Source organism: Salvelinus sp. IW2-2015, linkage group LG4p (genome assembly GCF_002910315.2).
Source record: "Salvelinus sp. IW2-2015 linkage group LG4p, ASM291031v2, whole genome shotgun sequence".
Lineage (NCBI taxonomy): Eukaryota > Metazoa > Chordata > Actinopteri > Salmoniformes > Salmonidae > Salvelinus > Salvelinus sp. IW2-2015.
The window spans coordinates 2,935,553-2,947,833 of NC_036841.1; the positions used below are offsets into that span (position 1 = coordinate 2,935,553).

A 12,281-nucleotide genomic window follows, 5' to 3' on the forward strand; every position below is an offset into this window, starting at 1 on the left:
TCAGTATTTTTGTTTCTGGACAGCACCAATCAATTCTCATCTTTAAGAAAGTGTTCAGTAGCAGGCCTTGGAGTGTGAAACCCTCACCATGCTTGCACTGTGTTCAATCCTGGATATAATGTAACCAACCTTAAAGAGACAGTGTTTATTTTCCCCGACCGGGGCTCCTTTGGGTCAGAGCAGCTCAAAAGGAAGCCTTTTCATTTGTCTTTGATATTCAGGTATGTTTTGTTATGTGTTGGTCTACGAACAGGCTCCTTGAGAACACACTGAAGTTATTGATACCCTCCCTGCCTTGCTTTTTTGCTGCAGTGTGCCTGCCTGTTCAATTTGTGAAATTGACAAGAACATATTATAGGATGCCATTTTTCTGCTTAACAGTATTACTAGTTGTTTTTATTAAAGAAAATTTAAAAAATACTAAATGTATACAGATTTAATAGTGTATTTTTATTACAGGAAAATGAATTCTTATTTATTTTCAAACTAGATAGACTTCCTGATATTGTTTTAAACTGTGTTGTGTAAACTATTTGAAGATTAAATGTATTTATGAGGATAGCCTAGTTATGGAAAATATTTTAGATTTGTTCAGAATCAAAGATTGATTATTATCTTGAGAAACCCTATCTTGCTGTTTAGTTATTGAATGAGTCTTATTAAGAGCCTGTACACAGGAGCGTTGAACTAATAGGTAGCAAGAGAAAAATTATACTGTCTCTTTTTAAATCTATTTTGTCACCTGTGATTGGACAAGATGAAGAACCTCTCTGAGGTCTTGTGGTAAGATAGCCGCTTTGTTTCTTTAACCCTTTGAGAGCTTGAGCAGAATGGTCTTATGAAGAATCATAATGGAGAAAAATGTAGTTGGATCACTTGACAAGTTTACATACACTACCGTTCAAAAGTTTGGGATCACTTAGAAATGTCCTTGTTTTTGAAAGAAAATGCAATTTTTTTGTCCTTTTTAAAATAACATCAAACTGATCAGAAATAGAGTGTAGACATAGTTGATGTTGTAAATGACTATTGTAGCTGGAAACGGCTGATTTTTTAAATGGAATATCTACATAGGCGTACAGAAGCCCATAATCAGCAACCATCGCTCCTGTGTTCCAATGGCACGTTGTGTTAAATAATCCAAGTTTATCCTTTCAAAGGCTAATTGATCATTAGAAAACCGTTTTGCAATTATGTTAGCACAGCTGAAAACTGTTGTACTGATTTAAAGAAGCAATAAAACTGGCCATCTTTAGACTAGTTGAGTATCTGGAGCATCAGCATTTGTGGGTTTGATTACAGGCTCAAAATGGCCAGAAACAAAGCACTTTCTTCTGAAACTCGTCATTCTTGTTCAGAGAAATTAAGGCTATTCCAAGCGAGAAATTGCCAAGAAACTGAAGATCTCGTACAACGCTGTGTACTACTCCCTTCACAGAACAGCGCAAACTGGCTCTAATCAGAATAGAAAGAGGAGTGGGAGGCCCTGGTGTACAACTGAACAAGAGGACAAGTACATTCGAGTGTCTAGTTTGAGGAACAGACGCCTCATGAGTCCTCAAATGGCAGCTTCATTAAATAGTACCTGAAAAACACCAGTCTCAATGTCAACAGTGAAGAGGCGACTCTGGGATGCTGGCCTTCTAGGGTTTTCTAATGATCAATTAGCCTTTTTAAAATTATCAACTTGGATTAGCTAACACACCGTGCCATTGGAACACAGGAGTGATGGTTGCTGATAATGGGCCTCTGTACGTCAATGTAGATATTCCATAAAAAAGCTGCTGTTTCCAGCTACAATAGTCATTTACAACATTAACAATGTCTACCCTATATTTCTGATCAATTTGATGTTATTTTAAATGGACAAAAAATTAGCTTTTCTTTAAAAACAAGGACATTTCTAAGTGACCCCAAACTTGTGAACGGTAATGGATATGTGGATTTGGTGATCCATACCTCTCCTCCAAATTCTCAGAAATAGAATGGAAGGCAATGTAATGCCTCTGAGTCCTATTGGATGTAGTAGACTGTAGAAATGTATCCTATTTATATGATGTTGTCATTACGTAGTAGGACACAAAGTTTTGATTTAAAAATGACAAAACCCTTATTTATTTGATCTCAAACGTCTGCCGTTGACATTTGAGTTTCTATCATGGCGAGAATAGTAGAGAAGCGTTCAGGTCCTCAAAGGGTTAATCACTCTCCTGCCTTGAACCTGTCCTTTAAATCACCTTGGCTTTTCAAGTGTTCTGTATTCAAATATCTTTCTATCAATCAACCTGTTGTTTTCCACCCTATTAGTACAACTACTGTGTGTCTTCTTCTACCGAGATTTACTCATTTTAGTCTGTGAATGTGCCTTCTCATTCTGCTTTCTGCAGCTATATTCTCCTGGGGGTTTCTTTCTTTTACCGTTTTCTCTGTTTGTTTTTCTTCTCTTATTTTCTGACTCTGCATGCCCTTGTGTTCTAAATGATTCAAATATACTTTTACAAGTGTTAGTTTGGCAAACCTCTTGTAACAATAGACCTCTCTCAGAGTATTTTGTGATCTTTCTCGCTCTCTTAACCCATGTTGTCGTAATAAATATTACTATTGGTATTGCTGAAATGCGTACCGTCTTATTTTCTCCCTTCCCTATCCTCAGAGGCCAGATTATGTCTAGCTACATTAGGCTTACTACTACACTAGCTCCTTGTCAATTTCACAAATTGCTTTTTTGCGTGCAAGGGTTCTGTCACGCATGAGGCTACGCTGACTGGGGTCCACACATTCCTGCAGGTTATACTGTATCTTAGAAGGAGTGTGTATCTCTGAGTGTTTGAGTGTGTGACTGTGTGAGCACTTGTAAGAATGTGTGCTTGTTTATGTTACCGGTAGTTATACAATTCCTGCCTGATATGTTATGAATTGAACAGTGTTCTGCTTGTACAACACAGTTTGTGGGGTAGATAATCAATACAGAGACCGAACGGCTCCACTCCACTACTGAGGTTGCCATGGCAATCTGTCATGAAACGGATGTCATTTTGTATCATCATGTTAGCAGAACTGTCTGCTCCTAATAGTTTGTGCTACAGTATTGTCACACACCTAGAGAAAACACTAGAGAGGTGTTCTACAGCAGGGCCTCGTCCTATCCTGTCTTATCTGCTTCAGAACTGTCAGATCTCCAGTCTACCTCACAACCCCAGCAGCCAACTCTGACAGGACATCTGTTTCCTTTGGATCAGAGGACAGCTAACACAACCCTTGGTTAATTTATGCTAGCAGATACCCATAGACTTCCAGACGTTGTGCTAACGCTAGTTAGCATTGGCTCACAAAACTACCTCTAACTTCCTTCACACTGGACACAGACACATACAAATGGTATCTACAAGTTCATCTGATTCTGGGGAAGTATATAAAGGGCCTCATTGCCAAAATCACAAAGTATCCCTTTAACTTAAGGATCGGACCCTTTTTCCCCAACTTTCGCCTAAAATGACATACCCTATTCTAACTGCCTGTAGCTCAGGACCTGAAGCAATGATATGCATATTTTTGATACCATTTGAAACGTTTGTGGAAATGTGAAATTAATATGGGAGAATATAACAAACTAGATCTGGTAAAAGATAATACAAAGAAAAAATAGTGTTTTTTGATATCTTTGAAATGCATGAGAAAGGCCATAATGTACTATTCCAGGTTAGGCGCAGTTTAGATTTTGGCCACTAGATGATAGCAGTGTATGTGCAAAGTTTTAGACTGATTCAATGAACCATTGCATTTCTGTTCAACATGTTGTATCAAGACTACCCAAAAGTGCCTAAATGGTTTATTAATACATTTTCAAGGTCATAACTGTGCATTCTCCTCAAACAATAGCATGGTATTCTTTCATTGTAATATCTACTGTAAATTGGACAATGCAGTTAGATTAACATTGAATTTAAGCTTTCTGCCCATATCAGATATGTCCTGTGACATGTTCTTGTTACTTATAACCTCATGCTAATGAGCCTACGTTAGCTCAACCTTCCCGCGGGGGGATCCTGTAGAGGTTTTAAACCTATTGGTATTATCCAAACTAATATTTCACTGTATCTGTATGTGAGCAACGAGCGTATGTTGTACCCCTATATTATCTGTCATCTATGTCACCAATTGGAAATAGACTGGTGAAGAAACATATTTTTAGAACCCAATCAATTTCGGCTTTTTATCCCTCCTAGTATGTGAACCCTTACACACACTATAGTGCAGCACAAGATTAAATGCGGTGCATTTGATCTCGCTGTTACAATGTAGGGGAGATGAGGTGGTACTCTGAGCAAAGTAAAACTGCTTGTTGTAAGTCAACACACATTCAGCGTCAGAAACAGAATATGGCTCCCACAGTAAGTATTTTTCATATAACATATCATAGCTTGCCCAAATGCCTTTTCACTTTATCATGGCTGACTGAGTAGTAGCTATCATTTCAGCACCCTATGCTTTTCCCACTTAGAGGTACCAGTGTGTATTTTGTGTTGTCATTACAGAAGGAGACGACGTGAAGTTTGACCCCTTTGGAACGTCAACAGTCAGCAGGCTGGCAAGCTATGATTGGTCAGAAAGAGAGGAATGCCTATCAGCTCAGGATCAGGCTAAGAAGCATCTGGTCCTGGACGGTGCTGGTGTTTCCTCCTCTCTCCCCTCAGACGTAGTCCACAGGAAGGAGACGTCGTTCGGCAGCACAGAGAACATCCCCATCACACACACCTGCCAGACGAAGATCACCACCTTCTCAACAGAGGATAGTGTGTCGACCGACAGCAAGTTTGAGGCCTTCGCTGACTTTGGATCTGTGTAGCCGGGAGGTTTGGGTGGGGACAGAGATGATGACTTTGGGACTTTGCCAGCACGTGTCGGAGAAGTCAGACTCCCCACGGCAGCGGCCGAGCCGGGCTCCGAGGGGAACCTGAACGAGCCTCGATGAGTTCAGGGCCTTTCAGGGGACAAGCCAAGTTTGGGAAGTCTGACTTTTTGAAGGCCAGCTCTCAGACCAAGGTCAAGTCCAGTGAAGAGATGATCAAGAGCGAACTGGCCACCTTTGACCTCTCTGTACAAGGTGAGTCATCTGACCTGTACTCTGTCTCTCTTTCCTCTTGTTGATTTATTTTCTGTAGATAGTAGATATACGTACATTTTCTGATCCTCAGTAAGTAGATGGTGGTATATTGTGTCCAGTTACTCTCATGCGCTTCTAGTTCTGATGTAGTGTGTGATGTGACATAGCAGGACTTTCATCACCTCGTATTGGAGCATCTGTGGCTACTCCGGCAGCTCAGTGCAGTTCCGCTGTCAGACAATAGATGGCAGTGTTGTGACTACAGCCCAGAGACTGTAAAACACATCCTTGCTACACAACACGGGCAAATGAGATTAATTAACAGCACAGCCCAGAAAATCCATGCCCAGATGAAATGAACCGTATTCACTCCTTGTGTGTTAATTTTTTACTGCTGTTTTCCGGTGTTATGTTTCATGCATAGTTAATTAGCGATTCCTACCCCAAAGTGATAAAGGCTCATTTGCCTCAATAATTTCTCTCCCAGTGTTAACCCTAATTACTTTTACTTGTTATTCTTCTGTCCTTATTGAATGTAATCTGATCAGTGTGAGGTAATGGGGAATGTATTAGTGCTGTCATGCTGTGGGGAGGATGATGCATGTCTCCGCAGGGAGTGATTACCTGGTTCTCTCACACACACACACACACACACACACACACACACACACACACACACACACACACACACACACACACACACACACACACACACACACACACACACACACACACACACACACACACACAGACAGACAGAGCCCCTGTGGCATAGTTTGTGCTCAGCATGTGACTGTGTCTTTTTTCATGTGTCTGTCTGTTTTTTCTGTGTGTGTCTGTCTGTGTAAGTGAGTGACCATCATTAATTATTCATACTTGCATTGGTTGCCGTGGCGCTATTTTGTACATAATTATCATTTGTTGTAAATTAAGTGTTTTGACGTCTGTGTCCTTGTCCGAAGGAATTAGCCACAACAGAAAATGAGCTCAGTAAAAAGTCCCAATTATGCCATAGTAAACAAACAGGTGCATATTCAAATCGGAGGGCCTGTTGTCCGGGCCTCTGGCAGTCTCTATGGGGGTGCCACAGGGTTAAATTCTTGGACCGACTGTATACATCAATGATGTCGCTCTTGCTGCTGGTGAGTTTCTGATCCACCTCTACGCAGACGACACCATTCGTATACTTCTGGCCCTTCTTTGGACACTGTGTTAACAACCCTCCAGACGAGCTTCAATGCCATACAACTCTCCTTCCGTGGCCTCCAATTGCTCTTAAATACAAGTAAAACTATCCAATTGCTCTTAAATACAAGTAAAACTAAATGCATGCTCTTCAACCGATCACTGCCTGCACCTGCCCGCCCGTCCAACATCACTACTCTGGACGGTTCTGACTTAGAATATGTGGACAACTACAAATACCTAGGTGTCTGGTTAGACTAAACCTCCTTCCAGACTCACATCAAACATCTCCAATCCAAAGTTAAATCTAGAATTGGCTTCCTATTCGCAACAAAGCATCCTTCACTCATGCTGCCAAACATACCTTTGTAAAACTGACCATCCTACCGATCCTCGACTTCGGCGATGTCATTTACAAAATAGCCTCCAATACCCTACTCAATAAATTGGATGCAGTCTATCACAGTGCCATCCGTTTTGTCACCAAAGCCCCAAATACTACCCACCACTGCGACCTGTACGCTCTCGTTGGCTGGCCCTCGCTTCATATCGTCGCCAAACCCACTGGCTCCAGGTCATCTACAAGACCCTGCTAGGTAAAGTCCCCCCTTATCTCAGCTCGCTGGTCACCATAGCAGCACCCACCTGTAGCACGCGCTCCAGCAGGTATATCTCTCTGGTCACCCCCAAAACCAATTCTTCCTTTGGCCGCCTCTCCTCCAGTTCTCTGCTGCCAATGACTGAACGAACTACAAAAATCTCTTAAACTGGAAACACTTATCTCCCTCACTAGCTTTATGCACCAGCTGTCAGAGCAGCTCACAGATTACTGCACCTGTACATAGCCCATCTATAATTTAGCCCAAACAACTACCTCTCCCCCTACTGTATTTATTTATTTTGCTCCTTTGCACCCCGTTATTTCTATCTCTACTTTGCACATTCTTCCACTGCAAATCTACCATTCCAGGTTTTACTTGCTATATTGTATTTACTTCGCCACCATGGCCTTTTTTTTGCCTTTACCTCCCTTCTCACCTCATTTGCTCACATTGTATATAGACTTATTTTTCTACTGTATTATTGACTGTATGTTTGTTTTACTCCATGTGTAACTCTGTGTTTGTTGTATGTGTCGAACTGCTTTGCTTTATCTTGGCCAGGTCGCAATTGTAAATGAGAACTTGTTCTCAACTTGCCTACCTGGTTAAATAAAGGTGAAAAAAAATATCTGGAATTAGCCAACATCTCTTGGTTAGTAGAAGTGGCCATTAAAAGGGCATTTGAATGTATGCCAGACATTGCCTGTATATATTATTATGTACGTATCAAGACACTCTCTCCTCTTCTCCTTGCCTCAGGCTCCCAACAGCGTAGCCACAGTTGGGGAGAAGGAGATTGGCGCTCGCCCCCCTCCCGGCCCCGGAGCAGCCCTTCAGAGACCGCTCCAGCACCCTGAGTGAGAAGAAGCCTGCCCTGCCCGTCATCAGAGACAAGTACAAGGACCTGACTGGGGAGGTGGAGGTGAGACCCACACACAGTCACTCTATCCCAGACATGTTAACTACATTCGTCAATTATCCAGATGCTCTGTAGTGTGTTTAGAAGTTCAGTAGACATTGATTTCAGTAGCAAACCACAGAGGCTTTGGCCTTAATAATTTTTTTGTATTTTTTTTTGTATTTATGAAGTGTCTTTTATGGAATGTGTAAATGTCTTCTCATATATCTGAACTCATTCTAACAACTATAGCATGTTGTTTCAGGAGAGTGAGCGCTATGCATATGAGTGGCAGAGGTGTCTGGAGAGTCTGTACAGGTAAGATAGTGTGCAGGACTGTTCCCCATCTCCTGTTTTGCCATATCTGAGCGTGTGTGTTTTTGTTTGTGTGTATGTGTGTAACCCTAACCCATTCTGCTGTCTGTCTCTGGACCCAGGTCATCATTAAAGCCAACAACACCCTAAACAGCATCAGCTGCTCTACTGTTTGCACTGAGGTCATCCAGTCGCTCAGGGCATGGATACCTACTGGTGACAACACACACACACACACACACACACACACACACACACACACACACACACACACACACACACCGACCGACCGACCGACCGACCGACCGACCGACACACACACGCCGACAGGGAGGTCCTGAGCTTGTTAACCTCTCTGGGAAATTGCCTCAGCCAGTGAAATTGCAGGGCGCCAGAAATCTCATAATTAAAAATCCTAAAAAATACAAGTATTATTTTAAAGATAAACTTCTTGTTAATCCAGCCACTCCAGTCTGATTTCAAAAAGGCTTTATGCGAAAGCACACCTTGCGATTATGTTAGGTCAGCGCCTAGTCACAGAAAACCATACAGCCATTTTCCAAAGAAGGAGAGGTGTCACAAAAGACAGAAATAGCGTTAAAATMAATCACTAACCTTTGATGATCTTCACCGGATGGCACTCCCAGGACTCCATGTTAGACAATAAATGTGTGTTTTGTTCGATAAAGTTCCTCTTTATGTCCAAAAACCTCATTTGAAATGGGTGCAATATGTTCAGAAATGCACTGTCTCAAACAAACATCCGGTGAAAGTGCAGAGAGCCACATCAAATTACAGAAATACTCATCATAAACATTGATCTAAGATACAAGTGTTATACATACGATTAAAGATAAACTTCTCCTTAATGCAACCGCTGTGTCAGATTTCAAAAAACTTTACGGTAAAAGCACACCATGCAATTATGTCAGCGCCTAGCAACAGAAAAACATACAGCCATTTTTCAACCAAGCAGAGGTGTCACAAAACTCAGAAATAGCATTATAAATATTAACTTACCTTTGATGATCTTCATGGGAATGCTTCCAGGAATCCCAGTTCCACAATAAATGTTTGTTTTGTTCGATAAAGTCCGTCATTTATGTCAAAATAGCTTCTTTTTGTTTGCGCGTTTAGTCCATTAATCCAAATGCACAAACGATGTATAGAATCAAGCTTTAGGATGTTTTTATCATTAATCTTCAATAATGTTTCAACCGGACAATTCCTTTGTCTTTAGAAATTAAAGGGAGCGCAGCTCGCTCTCACGGGTGCCAGCCATATGAGTTATGTTATACTCACAGACATCATTCAAACAGTTTTAGAAACTTCAGAATGTTTTCTATCCAAATCTACTAATTATATGCATATTCCAGCTTCTGGGCCTGAGTAGCAGGCAGTTTACTCTGGGCACCTTATTCATCCAAGCTACTCAATACTGCCCCCCAGTCCCAAAGAAGTTAAACAAGGTCCAACAGTCTTCAACTAGAACCCCAAACTCTGCCTGATCCCCTCTGAGATATTTATCCAGCCCTCCAGTGTTGCCTGTGGATCCTAGTGGGGGCTTGTCTTCGCCCGGCCTGACAGACTGTGGATCCTAGTGGGGGCTTGTCTTCGCTCGGTCTGACGGACTGTGGATGTGTCTCAAATGTCACCTTATTCCTTTTGACCGTGCTCTATAGGGCTCTGGTCAAAGGCAGTGCACTATGTAGGGAATAGAGTGCCATTTGGGATGCACATGAGTGTGTATCTGACCAGACAGACAGCAGTGGGTCTTTTTAATGAGCGGTGAGAGTGGGACAGGCACACATACCGTTGTGAGGGGCTGAGAACAGAACACAGTGTACCACCAATGAGTCTTCCTCCAAAAACACACCATTATAAACCTTTGACCTCTCAACGGAGAACAACAACATGTTAACCCTTCAATCCCCAGGGAGGGTAGTGTTACAGCCAACATTATGTCAGGTTGGTCTAATGATCCAACTTCAGAGGAGGTTTCAACATAGGGGAGTGTAGACATGTTAGCTGTTTTTCATTGTCCTTGTTGTATTTCTCACTGTCTATCTTTAGCTTATGTTGGAGCTGGCTGTGGGAGAGAACTGGGAGCATGGGTGTTGTCTTATTGTCTAAGTGTGTTTATGTGGCAGGTGTGGTGGAGGTGTACCGCGTGACCAAGCGTGTGGAGCTGGGTATCAAGGCCACGGCCGTGTGTTCTGACAAGCTGCAGCAGCTGTTCTGAAGGACATCAGTCACGTCTGGAAACAACCTCATGGGCTCATGTCCCTGGCCAACCTGGCGGTAAGAAACACACCCAATCAGTACGCCCCACACACACACACACACACACACACACACACACACACACACACACACACACAAGACTCAGACTCAGATCTCGCACACACACACACACACACACACACACAACCACACACACACACACACAACACACACACACACACACACACACACCACACACACACACACACACACACACACACACACACACACACACAACACACACACACCACACACACATCCAGCACTCACACACAGTATAGTCAACACACACACTCACAGACCTCCCTTCCTAAAATGCAGTTGGTTAGGCTACACACAGACCTGAGAAATTGACACTTGATTGTAACAACTTTGTCTAGAAAATGTTCCTGATGAAATGTTGAGTGGATAAAGACTGCCTAGTAGGATTATCAATGAAACCTTGATTGTGTGACAGTGTACTAAACCAAGCCCTATGGTGGTATCTGTTAGTGTGTGTAGCTGTGGGGACGGGGAGTGTAGAGCTGTCTGTTGTAGGCTGTAGTGATGTGTTGAGAACAGAGGCAGAGAGGAGATGTGCTGGCCTTATCCTCTACAGCCAGCCTCAGGAATAACATTGCTTCTCAAATGCCAGCAGATAATACAGGCTGGCCATCTCCAGACTCGAGATAATGTCAGTAGAGAAAGAGAGAGAATTAGCGGAGAGGGACAGAGGGAGGTAGTAGAGGGAGACTGAGTCAGTGAGTGAGTAGTAATGCTACGTTATCTCAGACCGTAGACCTGCAGCTGCTTTTTGATTCTGCAGGCTCCGTCCTCCTCAGAGAGAGAGAGAGAGAGAGAGAGAAAGAGAGAGAGAGAGCTGTCTGGGCACACTCATTTGTTCACACAGCTCTGCTGCCAACAGACTAATGGACTGTATTTACTTTCATTTCCCAGATTAAAGACATATTTCTACTTCAGTTCATTTAGCTGGTTAATGAATGAATAGAGACATGTCTATTCCTTCGAGCTATTGTTCTGTAGCTCGGTGTTGGAGAGGAAGCTGCTACACCTGTACAGTTACAGTGGTCTGTATCTAGGTATTGTAAACCAGGTTGTTCGAGCCTTGAATGCGTTGCGTCGTGCCTAAGAACAGCCCTTAGCCATGGTATATTGGCCATATACCACACCCCCCCCGAGCCTTATTGCTTAAATATACAACTTATTTTTTAAATGTAAATTGGTTGGCACACTTATAAAATCCTTGCAAATATGGTACATTTCCTCAAATTTCAGAACTGTAGATCCCTCGTTTCATGCAGTGTTTTGTGAAGTTGCAAATGGTTGTTGATGTGAGGCGTAGCGACATAGTGTGCCCCACAGCGGAGTCCTATGATCAGGTGACCAATCTGCCAGCACCTCCATACAGGGGGCAAGCCACCAACCTGTGTGTGTCTCGGTCACAAACATAGGCTTACAGTACGTGGCCTTCAGGTTGCAGGCCAGCCTAAGGCAAAGTAATAGACTAGGTACTGCTCTGTTTCAGCTGTTATGAGAAGGTGCTTTCTGTATCCTTAAGTGTCCATGCATACAAAGACCTTTGAAATGTTTTGAATCCTTCTTGAATGTAATGCAATTTGTGGATTCAAATAAAGTATTAAAAGTAATAAAATGTGTGTGTGTGTTTGAGTATGTGCGCCTGTGTGTGTTTCTCCTTGTGTAATGTTGTGTTGTGTGTTTCTCTGTACAGCCTGATGAGAGCTCGCTGGACTTCTCCTCCTGTATCCTGAGACACGGCATCAAGAACGCCAAGGAGCTGGCCTGTGGAGTGTGCCTGCTCAACGTGGACTCACGCAGCAAGGTCTGCACACACACACACTCATGTACAGACACACACTTGTGTCAAGCCAACACA

General features: G+C 42.7%; 1 pseudogene; it reads left to right on the forward strand.

Moving 5' to 3' along the window:
• LOC111956733 (synergin gamma-like) overlaps positions 1-12,281 on the forward strand; it is a 41,326-nt pseudogene that overhangs the window by 23,344 nt on the left and 5,701 nt on the right.